This window comes from Microcaecilia unicolor, chromosome 5 (assembly GCF_901765095.1).
Source record: "Microcaecilia unicolor chromosome 5, aMicUni1.1, whole genome shotgun sequence".
NCBI classification, from domain to species: domain Eukaryota; kingdom Metazoa; phylum Chordata; class Amphibia; order Gymnophiona; family Siphonopidae; genus Microcaecilia; species Microcaecilia unicolor.
In genome coordinates, this window is record NC_044035.1 from 144884317 (window position 1) to 144898730 (window position 14414).

The window sequence follows — 14414 nt, forward strand, 5'->3', positions numbered from 1 at the left end:
TTTTACTATTTAATAACTTGTGCATTACTTGTACTTTTAATGTTAAGGTAACTTTTAGCGAATACTCATCTTGTGTCATTCGGCCATAGGAGTACAGTGCTCCGACATGGCACGTGTCTCGCAATAGCTTCCTCAAGGAGGTCGCCTACAAATAAAGGGTATCTGTGTACAGGGAGGAGGGGGCTGTAATGGTTAAATTATGACAAGTAAGGAGAAAAACAGATCCAAGTAGAGGAAAATTAAAAAGAAGGGGGGGGGGAGGAGAGAGTAGATATTAGTTCCTGGTGACTGAACTGACTCAGCCTGTTCTTTTAACAGTGAAAACCAAACTCTGAAATATTACACAAGAACCTTCAAATCCTCCTTAGCAGTAATAAAGTCTAATAGCTGTTTAGAGTGTCAAAAGCAGATATAATCATACAAATAAAAGAACTTTTCAGTATAAAATTGGCTCTCAAAACTATTTCTCTTGGCCAAAAATGCTTAGCATCTCATCTCATTTGAGTATTTCTAGAAAGATAAGGAAAGGTACTGTATGTATTTTTGCACTCATAAACTGCTCATTATTATTGCAAAAATAAAGATGTTCTTATACTACTGGCAATCATTGTACAGTTATATTTATTTATTTATTGCATTTGTATCCCACATTTTCCCACCTATTTGCAGGCTCAATGTGGCTTACATAGTACCGTAAAGGCAATCGCCAAGTCCGGTAGGGAACAAATACAATTAGATATTAGGATGGAATAGGGTAGATAAGATTCAGGCAACTTAGGGGGTAGAGGATAATTTTTTATTATGTTACTTAGAAAAGCGCGTTTGTCAAATACATTTAAAATAAAAACCTAACTAGAATCTCGATGGAGGCCCTGTAACCTACGTATCAAAATGTAAAAAAAAAAAAATGCTGTGGAGGGGAGGGGCTTTAAAAAAAAAGATGGATGCTATGAGTGCTGGGAAAACTATGGATGGTATCTGTGTACAGGGAGGAGGGGGCTGTAATGGTTAAATTATGACAAAATTGCAGAACTTGCAGATGTGCACAGAATTTGCAAATATTGTGTGCAGAATTTGGCAGAATTTATAAATTTAGGGGTATGTTTACTAAGGTGCGTTAGCATTTTTAATGCACCTTGAAAGTTAAGGTGCATTAAACGCTAGAACACCTATAGATTTCTATAGGCACATTAGCGATTAACGTGTGTTAACCATTAACAAGTGTTAACAACACTAACATGCCTATCCCTTAGTAAACATAGGCATTACTACGCATTTTTAAAAAAAATTATTTTTACTGCAGAATTTCGGCAGCAATAGTGTATTTAACTGCCTGCAAGAAGATAGCTGGTTGGCATTATATACTTATTTCACTAGTGAAAGGATAATACATTAACTCAAGCATACATTTAATATTTCTCAGTTTGTTTAATGCCTAGACAGCATTCATAATTTTCTTGCCTATTAACCCTCCTGTTTACTAATCCATGTGGCAGTGCTGACACAGCCCATTCAAAGTGAATGGACTGTATCGGCATTAGCGCACGACAGCCTCTAGCGCGACTTAGTAAACAGGGGGGAAGTCCAGATGAATGGTGGACCAATAGCCACTATTAGGAGGAAAAGATTGTTTGTTATAATTTCTGTATTCTGGGGTCCTCTATGAGTTGTCATGACAGTAATGCCACACAAGCTAGTACAGCATCCGCAGTACTGCTTCAGCAAATTTATTTCTGCAGGTTGTCTTAGGGGATTAGTAAAATGACAAGTATTATTGACTGATTTTATCTACATGGCAATGCTTTGCTCTCGTGGAGATTTCCTCCTACAAAATTTTAGATTGTCTTGAGATGTTCATCGTTTTCTAGACTTTATTCTATCCTTCTGTAGTAGACAAAATGAATGATCCTTCTAACTGAGAAATTCAGTAAGTGGGCGTATAATGATGAGAAACAGGACCCACACTCAGTGATATATATATTTTTAGATATCCTCCTGCTCTGTTTTAAAGTTTTAGGGGTCTTTTTACTAAGCTGCAGCAGAAATCGGCCTTAGCATGCCCTTATGCAGGTCTTTCCCGCATGCTAAAGCCATTTTTACTACAGTCATATTTTTTGACGTTAATGGCCATGCACTAATTTTGTCATTAGTGCTTGACCATTTAAAAAAATTACCACAGGAGCTCTTACTAGCACCTAGGGGCCTTTTTTACTAAGCTGTGTAAGCATCTATGCGCTCCAAAATGGAGTTACCGCCTGACTACCGCGTGGATCTTATATTTTTGGCGTGCATCCGATACGCGTGTCTGAAATTTTTTTGTTGTTGTTGGGCACACGTAACGGGCGCGCGCAGGTCATTTCCACCCGGATTCTTTACCACTAGGTTAATGACTGGCAGTAATGTCTCAGACCCAAAATGGACGCACGGTAATTTTAATTTTGCCGCACATCCATTTTTGGCCAATGAAAAGTCCTTTTTTTACAGGCTAGCTAAAAAAATGGATCGGCGCACGCTCAAAACCCACACCTACACTACTGCAAGCCATTTTTCAGCGCACCTTAGTAAAAGGACCCCGTACTTTGTAGATGGTAAGGGCAGTAATGTAGATGAACTAACTGGTTAGTGCAGGAACACCCGCTCTTTTCCTGTGACACAGGGGCTCTTTTACAGAATGGCGATAAGCCCAACATGGGCTTGCTGCTGGTTCTTCTGGGACTATCACCGGCCCACTGCGGCAGCTGGTGGTAGTCCCGCCCCGAGTGCACGCCATTTCAGGGGAAAAAAGAAAACCCCCAGAAATGGTTTGTGCGGCGGTAACCCAGCGGTAATTGGGCTTCGCTGTGCGCTGCCCGGTAACCGCCAGATTAGCACAGTAAGGGCTCCCTGTCGTATGGCCATGTGGGAAGAGTTCTCTTACCACATGGCCATGTGTGTCTGGGATCTTTTTACCCACTGCAGTAAAAAGAACCCTCGCGCACAGGAAAAATGGCCCCTGCCACTAACACAGGGCCCTTTTTCACGCAGTTTGGTAATAGGACCCCTCATCCTCTCCAAAAAAAAATTTTTTTTAGTGTGCGGTGTGGATGTGTATACATTCTCAAATTATATTGTGATGCTGTAGCATGTCACACAGTTCTCCGTTTCTTGCTGTGTTAGGTAGGCGCAGCTTAGTAAAAGGGCCCCTTAAAAATTAAAATTTGTATTTTGCCCAATAAATATGTATTTGTCTTTTTGATTTAATCTTGGATTGTTAAGTTCAATAGTAATAGTCTGTAAAGTGCTATGCATAGAAGTGTTATCCCAGAAAACTAATATTAGTGGGCCTTTTTGTTTTCAATTCTGGCATTATTCACTTGTATTTTGTGTGACTCTTGGCACCATTTCAACCACTGTGTGTATTCGATCTCTTCAGTTTTCCTCAGTTTTTTTAGGGAGGGAAGTGAGGTGTTGTCTCATGACCTTTTGCCAGCTTCCTACACTCCTGAATCTTGGTGACTCATTCTCCCTCCACTGGTTACAAAGTTTGCCATTATAGTTATTATCTCTGCTCTCAGAGTGCTGAAGGGCCTGTGTGGGTCTGTTTTCTATCTATCTATTATCCAAATATTTACAAATACTGAATACTGTTGATCTAAGCTCTCAAGAGCAAAAAAAAAAGTAACTCCCCCCCCCCTCCTTTTTTTCATTTACAGCAGAATGTGTTCAGTGAATGAGGAGACTTGCTACTGCTGAATCTCCCACTAAGGTCAGTGGAACCCTATGAACTCTCGTTCTGACACCTGTATCTTCCTTCTGGCCTAATAATACAGTCCCCTCCCCCCCCCCCCCCCCACCCTTTGCATGTGATGAGTCCGTAATTGTTTTGCAGGTGCTTCTGTATTAAACCATCCAGAAAATTGATACCTGTGTGGCTTGAGGGAAAGAGGTCAGATCTTACAATACCAGGCACAGCAGCAGCTGTGGATTTATGCAGTGGTTTTCCCTCCCTTTGATTTGCTGTGGAAATTTTAGTCTTTAGAAATCAGTTTTTCAGTTGGAGGGGTTACTTTTTTTTGTATTTGAAAGGCTAGTTTTTTGTGTTTTTTTTGAAAAAGGAATTATCAAAGGGGGTCTTTTACTAAAGGTTAGCTCAAGTTATCTGCAGCAGATCCAATTTTATTCCTGTGGGCCCTGCTGCAGATAGCTCAAGCTAATCTTTAGTAAAAGACCCTCAAAATGTTGCAGAGACAATGATGATGTGACTCGATTCCCAAAGCATAGAAACCAGTACAGAGAAATAAACTGTGTAATCAGGAACTGTGCTGTAGTCTTGTTTGTATTTCCTGGAAATGTCCAGCCTCTTCTGAATTGTCATCTGCTTAGAACAGTGAGGTATTAGCGGAATTCAAGCTATATTGTTAATGTTAATTTGGTTTGGTGATACAGTATTATCTTCATAAAAATGTGATAATACAATTGTGCAAACGTGTGTAGCATTCCTGTGTAACTCGCCTTGGAAAAAGGCATGAGCTAAATTAAATGAAGTGAGAGGTGCGTTGTCCTAGAACACAGATATTGCAGTTGTGTATTGGAGGATCTGGATTCTGCTTCATGCAAGAATAAAAGCTGCAACCAGTAGGTAGACTGGGTGATCTCATGCTGTCTTATTTTTCTAAAATCTGCCCTGTAGAGGCATGCTTTGTTGTAGTTCAGGTAATTCTTGCAGCTGTAATGAAAATGGGACATATGGGCTGTCATGACTAATTCTATTTTGGCACATCACATGAAGTGAGCAGCTGGGATGATGGAGTTTGTAGAAAAAAAATTGGGAAAATAAGCTTGCATGTGATTGGCAGTTTGTCTCTTTTCCCAAACAGAGGTAACTAAGAGTGCAGAGGGGGAAATGAAGCAGATTCTCGCTCTTTTGGAATGCAGCAAGTACTAAACTGCATTGTTTAGTCAAAGAGTTTGTATCACAGCAGAGCAGATTGTGTTACTCTGCTGTATCTATTGTACCATTGTAGTGTAGCAGTTCAGGTGAAAGATCAGATTAGGCATTGTTCCATCTTTCAAAATGACAGCATTGACTCCTAGCAGGTCAGTCTGCCAAATAAGGTAATGTTAAGACATACCCCTAGCCATTTTGGAAGATGGTGGCGCCAGAGTCAGAAGCGATTGGGCATTGCTTTTGCCTGTATACGTGCATGAAAGGAGGGGGAAGCTGGGAAGATATCTGGGGAGGCTGGGGGGGGGGTGAAGGGTGTTGTGGACAAATTATGTGATGATTGTATGATTCTGCAGGAGATTGTGAAGGTGCATAATCACATAATTTCCCAGGGTAAACTTAGTTAGTATGTGCTTTCCACAAGACAAAATTGGCCTTGTATCAGTATTTGTAAGCCTAAATGTATCTTCTCTGACCTTCCTTCCCTTACCAAGATGTTGGGTCTGTAAACCTGGGGTTGTGTATCACCTAGGCACTTGCCTAGATACCCAGGATTACTTGGAACCTGGTACATAAGATTTATTAATTTGGGGACCAGGGCTGGGACTGGCCTATAACAGGAGATCTCTGAGACTTTTATCCATTCAAAGCACTCAGTAGTGGAGGAATAGCCTAATGGTTAGTGCAGTAGACTGGGAACCTGGGGAACCTAGTGTAATTCCCACTGCGGTTCCTTGTGACCCTGGGCAAGTCACTTAACTCTCCATTGGCCCACTAGGGACAGAGAAAGTACATGCTTATAATGTGTACAGCGCAGTGTACATCCAGTAGCTCTATAGAAATGATAACTAGTAGTAGTATAACTGTCAAAACTTGACTAATTTTAATAAAATTTGGGATATATCATCCTGAATAAATTTGCAGTAAGCCTACATTCATGCTAGCCACATCACCTAAACAGTGTCACTTCACTACCCTGTTCTTCAACTGTCACAATGTTTTTTTCAGTGTGAACTGATCGTGCCCTGCTGCTTCCTGACTGGCAATCACTTGAGCCCGTTTCTTGCAATTTCTTCAAAATGTAATATTATGGTTACCCTCTTCCACTTCTTTTCTGGAAACTCTTGCACCAGTCTATAAGAACCTTAACCTTTCTCCAGATACAAATTTTTGATAAGGATCAAATCTTCCAGATGAAAAAGCAAAATGGTGTCTGCGCATATCATGATGATAATCGCTAGGTGGTGGCAACGTCATTTTGGTTAGGTGGCTGATGTAAATGTAAGCTTATTGTAGATTTGTTCAGGATGATATATCCCAAATTTTACTGGTTAGTCAAGTTTTGACAGAGTTATGCAGAAAACAAGCTTTGTGTAATTTTGTTTTTAACACAGGTTATATTTGCTTTGTATGACAACCTGTAAGTGGAAACATCCTAGCCTATGCTCTGTATAGACTCTGTAATGGGTAAATGTCTTGATGTTGGCAGTAAGTTTAGTATGACTTTGCCAACTATTCAATCCCGTATTAAAAAGTAGTATGTAACACATCAGTCCTAGATATTTCAATGATAAATTAAAAATTTCTTTAAAAAATATATATAATTTAATAACTTCAGTATTAACAGCAGTTTATAAAACAAAGTAAATTCTGTTCAAGAACATTTTAGATTTCTCTGGTATCATTTATAACAAATAAATGTGAATTTTAGTGTTCAGGTGTCACAGACATGACCATTGTCTGTCAAGTGTGTCACAACAGAAGAAAGGTTGAGAACCACTGCTTTAGAAGTTCCACTTACAGTGCAGATGCTGCCTCACATAAGGTTCCTGGAAGACATACTGAGCCAAATCGACAAATTAAAGAGTATTAAATCACACGGACTGAATGGCATGTATCCAAGGGTACTGAAAGAAATCAAATGTGAAATTGCTGTTAGTAATCTCTAACCTGTTGTCAAAATCATCCATAGTACCTGAAAATTGGAGGGTGGCCAATGTAATGCCAAGTTTTTAAAAGGGTTCTAGGGGTGATCTTGGAAATTACAGACCGGTAAGCCTGACATCTGTGCCAGATAAAATTGATAAACATGGTTTAATGGGGCAGAGTCAGCATGTTTCAGCCAAAGGAAGTCTTGCCTCACCAATTTGCTTCATTTCTTTGAAGGCATGAATAAACATGTGGATAAAGGTGAGCCGGTTGATGCAGTGTATCTAGATTTTCAGAAAGCTTTTGACAAAGTTCTTCATGAGAGACTCCTGAGAAAATGAAAAAGTCATAGGATAGCAGGCAATGTTCTGTTGTAGATTTGGAATTGGTTATAGGACAGAAAACAGAGGGTAGGGTTAAATGGCCATTTCTCTGTGGAGGAGGGTGAATAGTGGAGTGCCGCAGGGATCTGTACTGGGACCGGTGCTACTTAACATATTTATAAATGATCTGGAAATTGGAACAACAAGTGATGTGATCAAATTTGCAGATGACACAAAACTATTCAAGGTCATTAAAACACATGCAGACTGTGAAAAATTGCAGGAAGACCTTAGGAAACTGGAAGGCTTGGCATTCAAACGGCAGATGAAATTTAATGTGGACAAATGCAACGTGATGCACATCGGGAAGCATAATCCAAATCAGATTTATCTAATGTTAGGGTCCACCTTATGGGTCAGTACCTAAGAACATAGGTTTCGTTGTAGATAATACACTGAAATCTTCTGCCCAGTGTGTGGCAGCGGCAGCCAAAAAAGCAAACAGGTTGCTAGAAATTATTAGGAAAGGGATGGTAAATAAGACTGAGAATACTATAGTGCCTCTGTATTGCTCCATGGTGCAACCTCACCTAGAGTATTGCGTTCAGTTTGGGTCGCCGTATTTAAAAAAAGATATAGCGGAATTACAAAAGGTTCAGTGAAGAGCAACCAAAATGATAAAGGGGATGGAACTCCTCTCATATGAGGAAAGGCTAAAGAGGTTAGGGCTCTTCAGCTTGGGAAAAAAGAGATGACTGAGGAGCGATATGATTGAGGTGTACAAAATCCTGAGTGGTGTAGAACAAGTAGAAGTAAATTGATTTTTTACTCTTTCATAAAGTGCAAAGACTAGGGGACACGCAATGAAGTTACATGGAAGTACTTTTAAAACAAATAGGAAGAGATGTGTTGTCACTCAGTGAATAGTTAAGCTCTAGAACTCATTGCCAGAGGATGTGGTATCAGTGGTTAGCATATCTGGGTTTAAAAAAGGTTTGCTATTGAGAAAGACACAGGGAGTCCCTGGGATTGGTAGCTTGGAATGTTGCAACTATTTGGGTACTTGTGACCTGGATTGGCCACTGTTGGAAAAAGGATAACGGACTAGATGGACTATTGGTCTGACTCAGTATGGCTATTCTTTTGTTATTATTATTATTATTATTATTATTAGGATTTATGTACCGCTTTTTTGAAGGAATTCACTCAAGGGGGTGTACAGTAAGAATAGATCAAACATAAGCAATGGGCAATTACAGCAATAAAAATATTCAAATAACAATAAAAAGTATGGCATAGTATACTACTGTAAGGCTCAGGGACTCTCAGGCTTGGGATCCTGTGCTTGCTTTCTCGGATTCTCAGGAACCCTGTAGATATTGTTGATGTATTTCTTTCAGCCCTGATCCTGGACCACCAATAGCTTAAGAGGGAAACCTAGGTCACAAATAGTAGCACAAGAGGGTGGTCAAGGTTCCCCCTTCCCTCTGCTATACATTAGGGTAGTTGGTTCAGCAATTTTCTGTTACTTAGATACTTGTGGGACCTCCTTTAACTTTTCTGTAGTGGCTTGGGTAGCACAATACTAGTCTTCTGGGCTATAAGGCTAAGGATTAGGCTTGAAGGCTCTCCCCTTGTGACTAGGATCAGAGGACAGGGAGGAACAGAAAAAGCCAAAGAATGAGTCAGGGTTATAAAGTCAGTGGGAGTTTCATTGTGCTGTGTAGTCCTCCGTCTGGTTACAATATGTCATTCCTAGCTTCTCCCTCTTTCTAGAAGAAGCCAGGATATCCAGTTGGTCAAATATTGATCTTCTTGCCTACCACTGAGGTCAGACAAGAGATTACATTTTATTGAGTTAGGTCATGACAATTGGAATCTAATTAGACATCCCTACTGCTAGATTAGCAGCTGTCCTATGTTTCACTAGAGCAGCATCTACGGAATCTTTGCTATTCTGTGAACCACTTTAGCTTCAAAATACCATATAATTATTTTGAACTAGATCAGGGTTATATGTTTCCATGTGGAGCACCTGGGTTTGATTCTTGGGCCAGCTCTTCCATTTCCATGGTTAACTGAGAATTGGATATACGGCAGAAGCAGTATCACAGTCTCTGGAGACAGGAAGCGTTCAGTCATGCAATAGTAGCTCCTGGCCGCTAGACTAAGGGCCCCCACCAAGGATCATTGTTGAATTGAGTGGACAAAGTAAACTTGGAGGGAAATGTGAATTGGGAAATGTGGCCCCTTATCCCCCTTTTGATATTTGTGAATGAAGACTTAAAGTTCTCAAACCTGACAGAGGCTAAATATGGTTGAACTAACAACCTAAGGGGCCGTTTTAATAAGCTGCAGCAAAAAGTGGCCTTCACTAGTTTTGGTGCATGAAATTGGCATGCTACTACTGGTAACCCCCCCCCCCCCCCCAGTAAAAAAGAGAGAATTATTTTTTACCACGGGGAAACTATGCGCCAACTTCAAAACTACTGCTGGGGTCAATTTGGTGTGTGCTACCCATGCAGTAGCCCTACCATGGCTTAATAAAAGGGCCCCTAAAGGAGCTGGAGCTACTAAAATTGTAAACATTTCGTTGTCTTTGATTTTTTAAAAATCCATGATGTATAAGAAAAACCTTCATTAGAGCTGTGAGTCTCGTAAACATTTGTGTAACACTGCATTATTACAGCTTGTGTCTTGGAGATAGCTTTATAAACTATCAGTTGATGTCTTCTTCAAGAATGCTTTCTGACTTGAGTGATAATAGCAGTTGAATCTTTTGTGATGGTTTGGAGGGAAAAGAAAAGGCGTTTGAAGTAGATAGCATGTACAGATGCAGAACAGGATAGAAATTATCTTGGCCTCCATTCCCTCAGTATAGATAAAAATAAAATAACGGTTGTACAAAGAGATTAAATAATCAGCAGATCGAAGTATAATAATGTATCTTATCCATACTGCGGGCAAACCACAGTGCTGAACTGATGATACAGTTTGCTCTGTTCCTGTCCAAACTTTTTTTTTTGCTTGTTTCAAGAGTTTGTTCTCATTATTATTAGCCCCATTGAAGAAAGAAAGTGTTAATTGTGTGTGTGTGTGGGGGGGGGGGGGGGGGGGGGTGGGGGGGGGGGCGGAAGAGGAGGAAAATGTAAGTGTATCAGCATTCTCCTGTTACAACAGCATTCTTTAGTTCTCTCCAAGAGGAAAGGCTGCCAACCTTGCACCCTTGGTTATTTCAAGATTAAGTGATTCCAATTAATCTGGGAGTTTGTTTTTGTATGGGTGTATATGTCTTTAAGTGCTTACTGTTCAGCCTGAAGACCCTGACATGTATGGATGTGATGAGACCTCTAGGGGTGCAGTTTTTACTGTGACCAGTTCTAGAGGAGGAACCAAAGAGAAGCATCTGTTTTGCTGTACTCCTGGTTTTCCAGCATGGGAAGTTTCAATCAACATCACAGCTCCTAGGCATGGGCCTACTACAACAGCCACTAGAAAGACTTCATAAACGCTCATCTGAGTGAGTTTTCTGAATTTGTTCTTTTTTAATGTTTCACCAGATTTACTACTTAAAGAGAAGTGAATTGAAAACTCTAGGGATAACTGATGTGGAGAGAAATGAGGAGACAAGGAGAGACAATGCATATTTTCAGGGTGGTAGGAATGTCAGTACTTGTAAAATCTTCTAACTATTGTGGAGAATTTATTTATCATATATGTATATGTCACCCCTACATGGTGAACAATATTGGTTTATTCTCTGCTAGAAAATGTATTGGAGAAGTATTATTTTACAGCTTTTATTTCATAGCACTTTGTGGGTTGTACTAATTTCACTGTGAATTTCATGTGTATGTGGACTCTGTAATGTTGTTATTCACACTGTTCTCAATCTGAATTGGTTTTCTGGGACTGGACAACTTGATCCTTAAAATCTTCTAGTGTTATCCCCATATGCATGTTTAAGACTGTAGCAACAAGAAGTCCATTCCACTACACCAGTGGTTCCCAAACCTGGTCCTGGAGGCACCTCAGCCAATCAGGTTTTCAGGATACCCGCAATGAATATTCATGAGGAGATTTGCATGCAGTGCCTCCACTGCATGCAAATCTATCTCATGAATATTCATTGTGGATATTCTGAAAACCTGACTGGCTGAGGTGCCTCCAGGACCAGGCTTGGGGACCAATGCACTACACAGTTCTAGTCAGTGCTACACAGTGAATGTTTTGCCTTGGCTGGTCCGATACACCATCTGTTCCACTATAACTAACCAAGAACCCAGTAACCAAGGTAGGAATTTAAACTCTTCTATCTGTATAATCAACCTAACTTCAGTTTTATTTTCTTATCCGCAAGATCTGATTTTCAGTTGCATAGTTTATTTTATTAGTGAACTGTTATGCATATCATTAAAACCAGTGTCTCCAAATCTGCAGATAACAGCTCATTCTATTTCAGAGCTGCAAAGTTACATATTTTCAGGAGGGAGATTTTTGGGCAGTCCTGGGTTTAAGCTTAACTTCCTGATGCATTATGGTATTTTGTGTATCCTGATTCTACTAGAAGCTATTAGGATGAGGTTGTTGGAAATATAGGACTCTCTTAAAATTCCTCTGCCATCATGCATACCAAAAAACAGGATTGAGTGCTTTGGGAAGGCACACCTTGTGCATCTGCCTGTCCTGTATCTAACCTAGGGAAATACGACACTTAGTATCCAATGCTGTCAATCTGTAATGCATTTATTGTTGTGTGAGGGGAGGGAAAGAGTTGTTTTATTAAAACAGAGTAAATAGGCTCTTTTGGTTCTTTGCTCAAAATGTTATCATTTGAATAGAACAGGAAATAGTGATCTACAGGGAAGGTTTCTTGTTTAGATTTTCTATTCAACTTTCTTAATTTTTGTTAGTGGCAATTCAGTATGCCTGTAAAATTTTCCTTCAGAGCAAAATGCCATCTTTGACCTGGGAGGCTCCTCTTTCTCCTTTGGGCTTCCAGTTTAATTGCAACCAGGCCTGGGATGTATCATCATGTAACTTCATTTGCAACAATCTGGGTATTTTTTTTCCATATTTTATCTTTCTCAACTTAGGGGGTCTTTTACTAAGGTACGCTAGCATTTTTAGCTCACACCAAAAATCAGTAGCTGCTAAACACTGAGATGGCCATTATATTCCTACAGGCGTCTCAGCGTTTAGCACACCTTAGTAAAAGACTCCATTAGGTCTTTGTAAAAATGGTCCTCCACAGAGTGCTGTGCACCAGGACACCATCTGGAACTTTTCAATTGTTAGTCCTAAAGTTGGTCATTAACTGCCAGATTCTATATATCGCGCTGAGCTCGAAGCGTATTCCATAACAAAGCGCATAACCGAATTGGTTAACAAGCCATTCAGCATTGATAATTGCCAATTAACAAACAATTATTGACAATAATTGGGATTGATTAGAATTTATGCACAGAACTGTCGGCATGATCTAGAATGTGCTGTGTCTAAATTCTAAGTTTCATAGTTGAAAAGGGGGCACGGCAATGGGCGAGTCATGGGCATTTCTAAAATCTATGGGGGTCTTTTACTAAGGCACGCTGGTGTTTCTAGCGCGCACTAAATGCTAAAGACGCCCATGTATTCCTACGGGCGTCTTTAGCATTTAGCGCATGCCTATTTTTAATGAGCGCTAAAAACACCAGCGCACTTAGGTAAAAGACCCCCATGTGCCTTGTTGTTACAGAATGCACCCAGTCTGTGCCTAATTTAGGCATCTCCATTTACATCAGGTTTTCCTTGGTGTAACTGCCTGCAACTAAATTCAGTCACGTGGACAGGTGCTCGGTGTACTTTATAAACCGTGTGGAAATTTAGGCTTATTCTATAAAGTATACCTAAATTACGGTGTACTTTATAGAATGCACTTAGGTGAATTTCATTTGTGTGCTAAATTTTTGGGCGTGATATATGGAATCTAATCCTAAGAGGGGTAATTCTCTGCAAGTCGCTAAAAGTCAGGAGCCAGGATGCTAAGTGTGAATTCTATATCAGCAATCGTGTGTTTAATTGCTGTTATAGAATAGTAGTGTAAGTCTGCAGTTAGGCATCAACATTTAAGAGCTGCCACTTACATCATGTCCTTGGCTGGTGTAAATATTCACGACTAAAGGCCGCTTTTTACAAAGCAGTGGGCTTACCGCTCGCTAAAAAGGAAGTACTGCTGGGCTACCGCAGCAGCCTGGCAGTAGTTCCCACCCCCAATTCACTGTCATATCCAGTGCTACAAAAATATATTTACTTTTGTAGCGCCGGTGTGTACCTGGCAGTAATACGGTTAATGCAGGAGCCCTTACTGCCACCTCAATGTGTGGCGGTAAGGGCCCCCCCCCCCACAAAATGGCAACACATGGCCATTTCGGGGGGGGGGGGGGACCCCTTACCGCCACACATTGAAGTGGCAGTAAGGGCTTCAACACTAACCGGATTACTGCCAGGTAGGTACCTTTTACCCGCTTCAGTAAAAGGGGGGCCTCAGCATGCGTCAAAAACACGTGCCGATGCCCCACAGTTTGGTAAAAGGGCCCTAAATGTTACAGTTGCACACGTAACTGTCGGAGTTCTGTAATCTTAGCACATAAGTTCTGGTTGTTGGAAGAAGTTCCAACATATCTGGGAGCCACTATGGAATGTCATGTACAGAGTCCACAGTTGGATGTTGAACTGTTGACTGTTTTTGTATACAGTCCAAGCAAAGATCTCTTTAGACTTGGATAAGAGTACACCAGGTCTGGCAGTTTCTTTGGGGGATTGAAATTACTGGGGGGGAGGGGGCGCACTGGGATGATAATGTTTAAATGGAACTTGAAATCTGTTTATCATTTTTTATTATTATTATTCTTACTTGTTCTTTAATAAAGATGAGAATTTTAAAAATAAGAAAAGAATAAGTCTAAGGATGTAAGTTCTGGGCACATCACTGATCCACCTGAAAGCTATTAGAGTGGTGTTCACTGTGATCAGTTTTGGAGGCCATATCTAGCTAAGGACATCAAAAGGCTTGAAGCAGTCTAGAGAAAAGTGACAAAAATGGTATGGCATTTGTGCCAAAAAAATATAAAAAGAGACTCGAGGACTGGGATATGTGTACCCTAGAGGAAAGAAGAGTTACGGGAGATATGCTACAGGCATTTAAATACAGTACTTTTTCAGAGATGGGGAGGTGGCAGAACTAGAGGACATGAATT

The 14414-nt window shown here is 40.4% G+C and overlaps 1 protein-coding gene across 4 annotated transcripts in view; it reads left to right on the forward strand.

The window, feature by feature from the left end:
- The window catches only part of NDST2 (N-deacetylase and N-sulfotransferase 2), a 619227-nt gene that overhangs the window by 411378 nt on the left and 193435 nt on the right, over positions 1–14414 (forward strand). For all 4 annotated transcript variants that reach the window (XM_030203391.1, XM_030203392.1, XM_030203393.1 and 1 more), the window contains one exon: positions 3693–3745. The gene's annotated coding sequence lies outside the window, so the exon portion shown is untranslated. The remainder of the gene's footprint in view (positions 1–3692; positions 3746–14414) is intronic.